Source organism: Triturus cristatus, chromosome 3_2 (assembly GCF_964204655.1).
Source record: "Triturus cristatus chromosome 3_2, aTriCri1.1, whole genome shotgun sequence".
In the NCBI taxonomy this organism is placed as follows: domain Eukaryota; kingdom Metazoa; phylum Chordata; class Amphibia; order Caudata; family Salamandridae; genus Triturus; species Triturus cristatus.
In genome coordinates this window covers 689,801,206-689,815,107 of record NC_140584.1, presented here as the reverse complement: position 1 = coordinate 689,815,107, position 13,902 = coordinate 689,801,206, and the positions used below count along the sequence as shown (strand labels likewise).

The window sequence follows — 13,902 nt, the reverse complement described above, 5'->3', positions numbered from 1 at the left end:
AAATCCCATCTTTGACCGCAATTGGGTAATGCTTGTCCTTGGCAAGATAAAATTAACCTATTGGTTCAAAACCTTGGAAAAAACCTTTTTCTGTTAAAACAGTCTCAGCGCTTGCCATCAACCCTCCTAGCACTCAGTTCATCCTCCACCCATCAAAATGTATTCCCGCTTTGTCATCCAGCGATATCGCGGATCATCTTAATTGACTCATTCAAATATAAAACCTGGAACCCTGGGTCCCTGTAGAAAAAGGTAACTGAACACAACAACCTTATCACCACTCTGAGTAGCCTGTTAATTACATTGACAATGGAAATCAGGCCAGTTTCCAGAAGATTCCTCCAGCTGCATTTCCAAAGCTTTCTTCCTTGTTCATCACAAGATTAAAGAATCCAAGTGTATAGGAATTACACTGACAAGCAAACGCCACAAAATCCTTTTTCTGCGATGAAGTGATGCACTCTCGAAGAGACAATCCTCTGGCTGGCTTTACCTGCCAGTTAGAGCTACACAGACTACCTCTCTGGACACCTCGGGGTAAATATTAAGAGACTATAAAAACTAGATTGGAATAGTTGTATCACCATGCTGTGGGGAAGATTTTTTGTTTCCTTCAGTTGGAACGGTCAGTGTGGGAGGAGAGAGGAATCGGTTGGAGAGCGTTCCTTAATTGCGATCATATAATGTAAGTACAGCAGCATTCCTTGTCTATAACACTACAGGCCATTCATCCTTACAAGATGCATTTAGAGACTCACTTCGTAATCCTAACTGCTCAATGACAGAAATATAAGTTCCTAAACATGACATATCATTTTGTTACATGGTGTGGAATGTCACAGGATTAAACATCCCGCAGAAATTGAGAATGTTCTTGCCATATTGACCTCGACACAAAATAGATACCGCTCTTCTACAAGAAACGCATCTAGCAAAAACACAGAATCTTTTTGCAGCAAAATGGAGTGCACACCATAATACCTCATAATTCTTCTCACATGCACGGGTAGACCTCATTTCTTTTTAGCAAGGGACTCCCATTTCACCTGCTAGAAGGCGTCAATGATACTAAGGGCAGATATGTGATTGATCAGGACATATTAGGAGAAAACAAATAACCTTCCTTAACATTTATGGGTCCAATACAGTCAACTCCTCCTCCTTCCGTGATGTGTGAAACAAATGCCTATAGACATTGCACTACATATTTCTCTGTGGAGGAAATTTCAATGACGCCATAAACCCATGGTTAGATAGAGCAAGTGCTTAGAGCCCCCACATTTTGCAGTGGCTACACTGTGAACAGAAGAGCTGAGGGTTCCACTTTTATATCTGGTCCCTCCTTTGTAGTTTTGGAGAAGTTCTAGAGGTGTCTATTTGAAGTGCTTAGAATTTCCTGATTTCCCTCCCTTGGCTTCAAGGCGGCTGCATTGCCAGTGTGGAGGTGATAAACCCTTTGTGTGAAGGCATAGCACAGTCCATTCAGTTGAAGTGGGGCTGTGCACATCACCTCCCCACATTCTGCCATCATATGCCACATTTAGACACACCTGATCCCTCTCTTGTGTGACTTGTTGGGAGGAATTCACAAACTGTCAGTTACACCCAGTCATATGACCCTAGACAGAGGCTGTAGGCTACTGGTAGGAAAATGCCCACTTTCTAAATGTGTCTTTTTCAAAAATGTTATGTAAAATCTGACTTTACCGTTAGAGAGGGTATTTCATTACAATTTCATATATACTAAACTTGAAGTGCACACTTGGTCCCAATCAAAAACGAGCACTTATTAAATGTAATAAGGCAACCCAATGTTATCCTATGGGACAGGTAATCCTCACAATAGCGAAAACCAAATTTAGGAGTTTTTCACTACCAGGCCATATAAAACTTAAAAGTACATGTCGAACTTTTTATTTGCTATGCATACTTCCTATGGGCTACATAGGGCTACCTTGGGGATCACCTACATGCATTTAAAGAGGAGTTTAAGGCTTGGCAAGGGGGTTATATTGCCAAGCCGAATTGGCAGATTAAAACTGCATTCACGCTGCAGTGGCAGACCTGGGACATGCTTTAAGGTGCTTCTTAAGATGGTGGCACAATAGGTGCTGCAGGCCCACAAGTAGCATTTAATTCACTGGCCCTTGGTATATGGTATACCACACTACAAGCGACTTATAAGTAAATTAAATATAACAACCAGGTGTAAGGTAATTAAACCATTTACTGGTTAGTGGTAAAGTTTACAGAGTCCTAAGACTGCCAAAAACTAATTTCAGAACAAAATGGAGGTGGGTCGGTAAAAATTTGGGGGAAGACTACCTTAAGGCTGATAACTCAAACACGTGTCCCCCTCCTGTTGATATTGAGGAAAACTACCCAACCTCCTTGGAGCTCTCATCACTAAGGCAGAAAAACCTGGAGAGGCCTTCAGCATTGGAGTGGTCTTGCCCAGGATGGTGAGCCACCTGAGGGGCCGGTGGTCTTTCTGAACCCGGAAGTAAGTCCCAAAGAAGTATGGTCTCCGCTTCTTCAGTGCCCAGACCACAGGAAAGGCTTATCCGTCAATAGCACTCCACTTCTGTTTCCTGGGAAGTAACCTCCCAGAGATGAAAGCCCTCCTCAATGAGCTGTTATAAGACTGCCCTTATACCATGCTCTGAGGCTTCTGTTTGGACTACGACTTTCTTAGAAAAGTCTGGGGCCTTGATCACAGGGGCTGTGCACATGCCCTGTTTGAGGGAGTCGAAGGCCTTCTGGCAAGCGTCCGTCCAGATCACCTTCATGGGCTGCTTCTTGGAAGTCAGCTCAGTCAAGGGGGCAAACAAGGGTGCCATACCCCTTGACAAACCTCCTGTAATATCCTGTGAGGCCAAGGAAGGCCCTCACCTCAGTCTGAGCATTTGGGGGCTCCCAGGTCTGAAAAACCTCTAATTTGACCTGGAGGAGCTGCACCATACCCCCTCCCTTAAGGTGTTACAAGTACACCCCCGACCCCTGCCCTATCTAGCACTTACTGACATTATAGTCAGACCTGCCTGTTGCTTGGCCTGAAGCACTTCCTGCAGGTGAAAAAGATGGTCCTCCCTGCTGTTACCAAAGACCACTAGGTCTTAGTGACTCGGTTGAGCCCCAGTAGTCTACACAGAACCTTCTGGGTGGGTTTCCAGTGGTTCAGCCTTTGGTACCGGCTCCACTGCCCTGGATCAGGGACTACTGGTTTGCTCACTCACCCCTAGTTCCAACATCTTAGAGACCTTCTCTTCGATGCTGACTCTCACTTTGTCAGACAGCCTGTATATTTTATTTTTGACAATGGGGCTACCTCCAGTTTCAAGTCATAGATACACAGATGTGTAAGTCCAGGAGTGAGGGAAAACAGAGAGGCAAACTGTTCCAGCAACTGGCGACAGTCCCTCTGATATTCTGGGGTCAGGATGAGGGATAGTTTGTCACCCTCCACTGACCCATCTTTTTTTTTACATCACAGGAGATCAGTGAGCCGTTTACTCTTCTCCTCCTCCCCATCATCTGTCACTAGCAGCATGGTGACCTCCGACATCTCGTAGTGAGGTTTGAGGTGGGTGATATGGAGTACCCTTAAGGGGTTGGGGTCTTGAGATCCACTAAGTAGGTGGCCTCCCCCTTACACTCAGTTTCCTCCAGTACAACAATCTTAGAGGGTCCTGGGCTCTACAGGCTTCATCACCCATACTTGCTGTTTGGGTTAAAATTCCACAGTGGTAGCTGTCTAGTCATACAATTGCTTTAAATCTTTATAGTTGGCCTCAAAGTTTTCAGAAGCTTTCTTCCAGAACTTTGCCATCTGGTTCCTAAGGTCTATCATGTAGCAAACCACATCCTGGTGGGGTTTCTTGGATGCTTGCTCCCACCCCTTCTTGACCAGACTAAGAGGGCCCCTAACAGGGTGACCATATGTTAGGTGATATGGGAATGGGCTAAACTCATCTCCATTCTGTAGTACCTCCCTGTAAGCAAAGACAAGGCATGGTAAGAGGATTCCCTACTTCTGCCTCATGGGCTCAGGCAGGGCCATAATCATGCATTTTAGGGTCTTGTTAAATCTTTCAACAAGCCCATTGGTTTGTGGATGGTAGGGTGAAGGAAACTTGTAGGTTACCCCACACTCCTTCCTCATTGACGTCATGTATGCAGAGATGAAGTTGGTACCCCTGTCTTACACTGATTCTTTGGGGAACCCCACCCTGGTGAAAATCCCCCTCCTGGGCCCAGCTACTGTAGGTGTAGTCACAGTCCTCAGAGGTATGGCCTTTGGGTATCCAGTAGCATAGTCCTCCGAGACCAGGATAAACATGTTGCCTAAAGCGGTCTTGTGGTCAGAGGGTCCTACAATGTTGATGAACACCCTTTCAAAGGAGGTACCAACAAATTCAGGGGAGCTTTCAGCTTTTTCAGAAAACTAGACACACGGGGGATTCCAGGGAGGTATGGCTTGCGTGGATCCCCCAACATTTTCTTACCCAGAATCCCCTGCAAACCTCAAATTTAGCTGAAAAAATCACCTTTTCCACATATTTTTGTGTAGGAAAGTTGTGGCATCACCGGGCTGACACAAATTTCCTACCACCCAGCCTTTCCCCGGGTCTCCCGTTAAAAATGGTGCCTCACTCGTGTGGGAGGTCCAAGTACCCGCGGCAGGCAAGTGCCCAAAACGTATTGAGGCAACATCAATATTGCCTATCACAAAATGTTGGGAACTCTGGGTGGTAGGAAATTTGTGTCATCCCGGTGATGCCACAACTTTCCCACACAAAAATGTGTGGAAAATGTGATTTTTTCAGCTAAATTTGAGGTTTTCAGGGTATTCTGGGTAAGAAAACATTTGGGGATCCATGCAAGCTATACCTCCCTAGCATCCCCTGGGTGTCTAGTTTTCAGAAATGTGTGGGTTGGGTAGGTTTCCCTAAATGGTCGCCGAGCACGGAGCCAAAAACCCAGGTGACCCTCCTTGCAAAACAAGGTTGTTTGTGATAGGCAATTTTGATGTCGCCTCAGTAGGTTTTGGGCCCTTGCCTGTCTCACGGGTCCTTGACCCACCCACGCCAGTGAGGTACCATTTCTATTGGAATACTTGGAGAAAGGCAGGGGGTAGGAAATTTGTTGTTTCTGCAGCGTGAAGATTTTGGCACAATAATGCAAGGAAAATGTGACAGACACATTTTGAGGTTTGCAGGACATTGTGGGTAAGATAACTTGTTGGGATCCACAAGAGAGACATCACCATGTGCTCCCATGTGTGTTTAGTTTACGACAATATCTACAGTTGGTAGGTTATTCTTAGATGGAATGTACACCTTGTCAGAGAGACTAAAAAGACAAAGATTACTGCACAGCCATCTATTCCTCAAGCACAAACACATACTGGTAGGATTTGGCACAAGGGCGAGTGATTGTTCAGTATATAAAATTTTATTAACAAGAGATTTCACAAAAATGAGATGCACTGTCAACAATTAAAAGGACAAAAAACTGAACCAGTGACTCGCAGTTTGTGAGCTGTAAAGCCACGTCAAGGTCCCAACCGTTTTACAGGCCATTCACACACCTTTCATACATGATGCACACAAGACCATTCACACCACCAGGCACGAAACCAACACATTACAACATTCACAAAAAGGGACAAGGTACACCCTGCTTGAGAAAGACCGAAAAGACAAATATTTCTGCACAACCACCTATTCTTCAAGCACAAAGACATACTGCTTGGATTTGGCATGAGGGTGAGTGATGGTTCAGTATATACAGTTAAATTAACCTGTGTTGGACTTGGCCCTTTTCCCAGATTTTTTTTCGCTTTTATGGGAAACAACATGTTATGTGAATGGATGTTAAACGCAAATGTTTTTTAAATGCTGTGCAATGGTGTACGCACCTTTATCTCCCCCATGGTACAGAAATGTATAGGCCATATGTGGTGTGAGATGCCATAATGCATGCTGCACAATGGCGTGAGCAGACTGACTTTCCCTATTTTAACATGCTACTTTTAAAATGGATGCCATGGCTGTGTGGTTGTGCCACCTGACTGGGCTGGGTTACCATTCAAGTTATTTCCCAGCAACCCCAGCTTTTGGAGGGAAGCCTGGCACCCAGGGTGCTGGACACCTCCCCCTAGGCCAGTTAGAACCAGTTTCCCCAGATGCTTCTAGAAGCTTCTGGCACTGTCTGGTAGGTGGGGTGAGGGGCATATAAAAAGCAGAGCTGGGCTGCTATGTGCTCAGTCAGAGCGTGGACCTGAGAGAGAGGGGACCTGCTGCCAGGGGGTACCACCACATGTGCCTGTGTGCTGGGCTCTGAGCTTATCTGCACCCCTCTGCTGTCCACAGGGCCAGGGAGAGCCATAGCTAGGGCACCACTGGACCAGGGGAACCTTTGCCGGAGTATAGGCGGTTGGAACTAGGAGGAGACTGCACTACTGTGGCTGACTGAGCTGAGGCTCCGCTGTCCCCAAGATAGCCGAGTAATCCTGCCTGCCTGTCTGACCTTGCCCAGTGTGAGGGGAACCAGGGAGACCAACTCCTGAGTGCCTGCTGCTCTGCAGACTAGCGCCTGAGGAAGAAGAGCGCTATACTGGACTGGCCTGTGCTCCCTGCCTGCGCCCTTGCGCCTCGTGGGACCCTGACTGCATGCCCTGCGTAAGGTGAGCGCCATATTTGGGTGGGTGCTGCACTTGGAGTGACTGTATCCTGCCTGCTATCTAGCGCTTGGTGTGGGCGGCGCTATGTGCTGAGTGCTCAGGAGGAGAGGAGCACTACCTTTTGCCCCTGAAGCTGGTGGGGCTGCCTAGCGCCTGGTGAGCGCTGAACTTACTGACCCAGTAGCGCTGTGTGGCCAGGAAGAACTGTTTCGTGCTTAAAAGTTTGGCGGGAGCCTACCCCGCATGATTGCTGCCCTGAGGTTTAATTTAATAGCGGGTGCCCACCCCGCGTTATTGCGCCATTGTCCTGTTTGAGATACAGTGGGAGCTCACCCCGCGTGATGGCCGCATTGCTGCATATTTAAGAAGCGTGTGCCCACCCTGCGTGATTGCCGTCTTTAGCGGGTGCCTACCCCGCTTTATGCATATGGAAGTAGCGGGAGCCCACCCCGCGTAGTGCCGTACTTCACTGAAGGAAGCGGGTGCCCACCCCGCTTGGGATTGCAAGTTTGGAGGGAGCCTACCCCTCATCGCCGGCCAGGATCACCGCCGCTGCTGTAGAGGAAGCGTTGGGCCACCCAAGCGCGCGTTGCCCAGCAACCGGGTTGCCGACCGCGCCCCCTGGAAGACAGGAAGCTGCCCGGAAGACGGGGCCGAGACTGGAGGAAGCCGGTCGGAGAAGTCCTGGGAGAGCAGCGAGGAAGTGCCTCAAGTGTCTCGCGGGCTCACGTGTGGGAGAGGGAAGCCCCGCGCCTGTCACCCAGCCTGCAGCAGAAAGGGGAAGAGCTGATTCCCCGAGAAGGAGCGGGATCGTTATTGAACACCCGGGGCCCGGGTGAAGACTGGCGGCGCGCTGCAGGTGGTGGGGCTCTCATGCGCTGAGGAGAGCCCCGCATGTCCAGCCTGAGAGGCAGGGGCCCGATTGAAGCCTCGCAGGCCCCCTTTCTGCCCACATGGATCCGGGGAGCAGAGTCCCTGCCCCAGGGGAAGCCCGGCGAGGTGTTGCTGCCGCTGACGGGGCACTCATGCACTGAGGAGAGCCCGCGATCTCAGCAAGGAAGGAGACGGAGCCCGGAGCAGAACAAGGTGAGTCCCGGTGAGTGTGGGGCTCTAGCGATAACGTGGGTGCCAAGGGGACCCAGGCCTACTGTGGTGGGTGTGTGTCGGGCACACTTCCGGTGCCTGCACCCGGTGACTTTGCTGACTGTACTTTACTTAGTTGCCCCGCCGGACAGTGAGTTATGCGACGGTGGGCAGACTTTGCTTCCGAGTCCCAGAGAGGGACTCCAACTTCACCAGTCCTCTGTGTGGGGCTCCTAATTGTACAGGGCCACCGCAGTTGGGGGCATTCTGTATGTCCGAGCCCCAGAGGAGGGGGCGCCAAGGTGAGCCAGTGCCCCTTCATTATTGCCACGAAGGGGGCAACTTGGAAGATTAGAGTCCCAGAGTAGGCGGCTTCCAGGCGCAGTAGCGCCAGAGGTTACTCTGCAAGTTTGGGGCAATAATCTCAGGTGGGACTACGTGTGCACCCCTGGTTATGTGTTTATGCCTATATGTCTCATGCCTATTTTGATACCACGTGCATATGCGGGGGGGCCTGATGAGAGCACCTAATATGATTATGCCAAGTTGTGCCTCTGGCCCTTGATAATGCCTCCATGCTCCCAGGTCACTGTATAATGCTTTTACCCTTATTGCAAGGTGGCGAAGGTTACACATAATGTACTTAGGCCTCATGGACCTATGCTGTTGGTGTTCTGCCTCATGAGTTCCTCCTAATGTTTATGCCCACAGGTTCATGTTCGAGAATAATGCCTTTATGCCTACTACTGGATGCCTACTATGTTTGTGCCCACAGGTGGAGTCCCAATGTTTTTCCCTTACAGCTTTCCTGCCACGGGGGTTATTCATATCGTTTATGCATATGGTGATGCCATGATGTTTCATTGCAGGTGTTCCGGCCTAATGCCTAATGTTACGCCCTGATGTGTTTTTATTGCAGGAATTGAGGCTGATGGACTTATCGTCATTTTCTTTGTATGTTGCAATGGTTCTGGCAGGGGCCCGATTGGCCCGGCCATGTATATAGTCTCCCCTGTAAATATTGACCTGGCGCCGGTTGGCGCAGTATAGAGATTACTGAAATTATCATGTGTTTCTACAATACAAGAGTTATTCTTACACAAACTTGTGTAGCGTCTCTTTTTGGAGTGTGCCTTGTGTTTCGCCTGTGTGTACTGCGTGGATGCTTTGCACATTTCCTCTGGAGTTTGGCCCACCCGCACTGCACCACACTACCCATTTACAACAACCAGAGATTTCACAGAAATGAAATGCACTGTTTAATATTTGAAAGGACGAGAAACTGAACCATTGACTCACAGCTTGTGAGCTGTAAAGCCACGACAAGGCACCAAGTGCTTTACAGGCCATTCATACACCTTTCATAAGTGTGACCTTTGACCCTGTCCTCAGGTAGGTCGCCCCCCCAGCCGCCACACGTTCCTCCTGTGACGCTGCCCCCACTTCGGCTGTGATTAGACCGCCTCTCCGAGGTCGGCCTTGCCCTTGTCTTTGCCGGGCTTGTTGTTCTGCGTCCGTCCTCCGACGTTTTCCGTCTTCTGATGCCCCTTTGTGTTTATTATCACTTGTTGCCTTATTGTACAATATTGTTGCCTTATTGTATTTTCTCCTGCTACTGTTCGCCCCCCTGTCCCCTGTTTTTTGCCTCTGTATCACCTTCCCGCCGCTGCGTCCCTGCAGCCCCGCCCCCCGCTGTCCCATTCGCCACCCCGCTCCCGCCTCCCAGCTGCTCCTCCCTCCCACAGCCCCTCATATGGAGGCCGCGCAGCGGTGAAGAGAGCGACCTTTGACGCTGTCCTCAGCTAGGTCGCCCCCCCAGCCGCCACACGGTCCTCCTGTGACGCTGCCTCCGCTTCTGCTGTGATTAGATCGCCTCTCCGAAGTCGGCCTTGCCCTTGTCTTTGCCCATGCTTGTTGTTCTGCGTCCGTCCTCCGCCGTTTTCCGTCTTCTGTTGTCCCTTTGTGTTTTTTATCACTTGTTGCCTTATTGTACTATATTCTTGCCTTACTGTAATTTCTACTGCTACTGTTGTGCCCTTTGTGTCCTCGCCCCCCTGTCCCCTGTTTTTTGCCTCTGTGTCACCTTCCCGCCGCTGCGTCCCTGCAGCCCCGCCCCCCGCTGTCTCATTCGCTGCCCCACTCCCGCCTCCCAGCTGCTCCTCCCTCCCACAGCCCCTCATATGGAGGCCGCGCAGCGGTGAAGAGAGCGACCTTTGACCCTGTTCTCAGGTAGGTCGCCGCCACACGGTCCTCCTGTGACGCTGTCCCCGCTTCTGCTGTGATTAGACCGCCTCTCTGAGGTCGGCCTTGCCCTTGTCTTTGCCCGTGCTTGTTGTTCTGCGTCCGTCCTCCGCCGTTTTCCGTCTTCTGTTGCCCCTTTGTGTTTTTTATCACTTGTTGCCTTATTGTACTATATAGTTGGCTTATTGTATTTTCTACTGCTACTGTTGTGTCCTTTGTGTCCTCGCCCCCCTGTCCCCCGTTTTTTGCCTCTGTGTCACCTTCCCGCCACTGGGCCCCTGCAGCCCTGCCCCCGCTGTCCCATTCGCCGCCCAGCTCCCGCCTCCCAGCTGCTCCTCCCTCCCACAGCCCCTCATATGGAGGCCGCGCGCAGCTGGTGCGCCAAAGGCAAGCCCGTCTGCGCCCGTCGGGGCCCGTCTGCGCCCGTCGGGGCCCGTCTGCGCCCGTCTGCGCCCGTCTGGGCCCGTCGGGGCCCGTCTGGGCCCGTCGGGGCCCGTCTGCGCCTGGATCGCGCCCAGCGCCAGAACCCCTGGCCCCCGCCGGAGCCAGCGTACCCGACTGAGATACGACACCGCCGCCCTCAACGCACTCAACACCGGACGACCACCCGCCTGCTACCGAGCCACCCTGAGGCGCACCCACGGACCCTTCACCTGCCTAGCCTGCAATTTCACCTGCCTCCGAACCTGCACCACGCCCGCCAAACCTAACATCAACAAGAACCACCTCAAGTGCATCCTCCTCCACACCCGCTCCGACCACAAGCACGCCGTCGAACTCTGGGACCTCCTCGACACAACAGCACCAGACGTCGCCTTCCTCACGGAAACATGGATGAACTCCTCCTCGGCCCCCGACATCGCCATAGCCATCCCGGACGGCTACAAGATCACCCGGAAGGACCGCATCAACCAAACCGGAGGAGGAATCGCCATCATCTACAGGAACACCATCAGCGTCACAACCAACGACGAAGACACACTCTCCGCCGCCGAACACCTACACTTCCAAATCCACACCGACCCCAAAACCACACTCAGAGGAACCCTCATCTACAGACCCCCGGGGCCGCGCACACACTTCAGCGAAACCATCGCCGACTTCGTCAGCCCGCACGCACTAACCTCACCAGAATACATCCTCCTAGGGGACCTGAAATTCCACCTGGAGAACAACAACGACAACAACACCACCACCCTGCTCAACAACCTCGCCAACCTCGGACTCAAGCAACTGGTGAACACCCCCACCCACTATGCTGGCCACACGCTGGACCCCATCTTCTCCGCTAGCAACCACGTCTCCTTCAGCCACTCCACCGGACTACACTGGACCGACCACATCTGCATCCACTTCACCTTCACGAAGACTACATCCCACCACCGCACGCTACAGATCCCCCGCAGATACTGGAGCAAAATCACCACAGACCAGCTAACCACATCACTGAGCTAGAACCCACCAGCCGACACCTCTGACACCAACAACGCAGCCCACAATCTCACACAGTGGATCACCAACTGCACCGACAACCTTGCTCCACTGAAGAACCCAGGCAAGACCAGCAACAGGAAAACCACATGGTTCACCGACGCCATCAAAGACTCAAAGAAATCCTGCCGTACTCTCGAAAAAACCTGGCGCCACGAACGTACGACAGAAAACATGACAGCCCTCAAGAACGCCACTCGTGAACACCACCAGCTGATCCGCACCACCAAAAGGACATTGTTCAAAGAGCGGCTAGACAACAACACCCACAACAGCAAGGAACTCTTCAACATCGTAAAAGAGCTCTCCAACCCCAGCGCCAGCAACAACGACATCACACCGTCGCAAGACCTCTGCAACTCCCTCGCCACGTTCTTCTACCGCAAGATCGCAAATATACACAACAGCTTTGACGGCTAGACTCCGCCTCCAGTCACCAAACCAACGACCCCCACCAACACCCTCAGCGCCTGGACCCCCATCAGCACTGAAGACACCACCCACGTCATGAACACCATCGACTCTGGATCGCCCTCTGACCCATGCCCCCATCACATCTACAACAAAGCCGACACCATCATCGCACCCCACCTCCGGAATGTCATAAACAACTCCTTCGCGTCAGCCACCTTCCCAGAGAGCTGGAAGCACGCAGAGATCAACGACCTTCTGAAAAAACCCACAGCAGACCCTAAAGACCTCAAGAACTTCCGCCCCATCTCCCTTCTTCCCTTCCTGGCGAAAGTCATCGAGAAGACCGTCAACAAACAGCTGACTGCATTCCTCGAGGCAAAACACTCACTCGTCCCATCCCAGTCCGGATTTCGAGCCAACCACAGCACCGAGACCGCCCTCATCGCAGCCACCGACGACATCAGGACCCTAATGGACAACGGGGAGACAACCGCCCTCATCCTTGTAGACCTCTCAGCCGCCTTCAATACCGTCTGCCACCGCACCCTAATAAACCGCCTCTACAACACTGGGATCCAAGGAAAAGCCCTGGACTGGATCACCTCGTTCCTCTCCAACAGAACCCAAAGAGTCTGCCTCCCGCTGTTCTGCTCTGCGGCCACCAAGATCATGTGCGGCGTACCCCAAGGCTCCTCGCTCAGCCCAACCCTCTTCAATATCTACACGAGCCCCCTCGCTGCCATCGCACGCAAACACCACCTCAACATCATCTCCTACGCCGACGACACCCAGCTGATACTCTCCCTCACCAAAGACCCAGCCACCGCCAAAACCAACCTCCAGGATGGAATGAAAGACGTCGCAAAATGGATGAAGCTCAGTCGGCTGAAACTGAACTCAGACAAGACGAAGGTCCTCATCCTCGGACAATCCCCATCCGCCTGGGACGACTCCTGGTGGCCCACAGCACTGGGCACCGCACCAACACCCGCGGACCACTCACGCAACCTGGGATTCATCCTGGACTCCTCCCTCACGATGACCAAACAAGTCAACGCCATCTCATCCTCTTGCTTAAACACCCTGCGCATGCTCCGAAAGATCTTCCGGTGGATCCCCACCGAAAATAGAAAGACGGTCACCCAGCCCCTCGTCACCAGCCGACTTGACTACGGGAACGCCCTTTACGCAGGAACATCAACAAACGCCTCTCGTTCTACACTCCTACCCGCCAGCTCCGCTCCGCCAGCCTCGCTTTCCCCACCGTCCCACGGATTCGCAGAACCACCACCGGAGGAAGATCATTCTCCTACCTGGCCGCCAAGACATGGAACTCCCTCCCCGCACACCTGCGACTGACCCAGGACCATCTCACCTTCAGGAAACACCTTAAGACCTGGCTATTCGAGCAGTAGCGACCCCCCCTACCTTCAGCGCCTTGAGACCCTCGCGGGTGAGTAGCGCGCTCTATAAATGGACTGATTGATTGATTGATTGTGACACATACAAAACCATTCACACCGCCAGCCGTGGGCCCAACACATTACAACTGTCACACCAGCAGACAGCGCCATTCAAGGGCTCATCACTTTCAAACGCCCACATTCCTGACACAGCAACCACACCAGCTCACTGATTGCGTGGATTGCCATTTAGCTAGCAGTGTGTGTAGTGACCAGCAGCAAGTCACTACTCACACACCGCCAGCCAAGAGCCCGTCTATGCACTCCGCCAGCCAAGCGCCAGTCCATGCACCAGTCCATGCACACCGCCAGCCAAGCACCAGTCCACGCACACCGCCAGCTAAGCGCCAATCCATGCACCCCGCCAGCTAAGCGCCAATGCACGCACACCGCCAGCCAAGCTCCAGTCCTCGCACACCGCCAGCCAAGCGCCAATCCACACACACCGCCAGCCAAGCACCAGTCCACTCACCGCCAGCCAAGCGCCAGTCCACGCACACCGCCAGCCAAGCACCAGTCCACGCA

At 52.2% G+C, this 13,902-nt stretch overlaps 1 protein-coding gene across 1 annotated transcript in view; it reads left to right on the top strand.

The window, feature by feature from the left end:
- VPS8 (VPS8 subunit of CORVET complex) overlaps positions 1 to 13,902 on the top strand; it is a 1,789,524-nt gene that overhangs the window by 1,037,323 nt on the left and 738,299 nt on the right. The gene's annotated exons all lie outside the window — the stretch shown is intronic.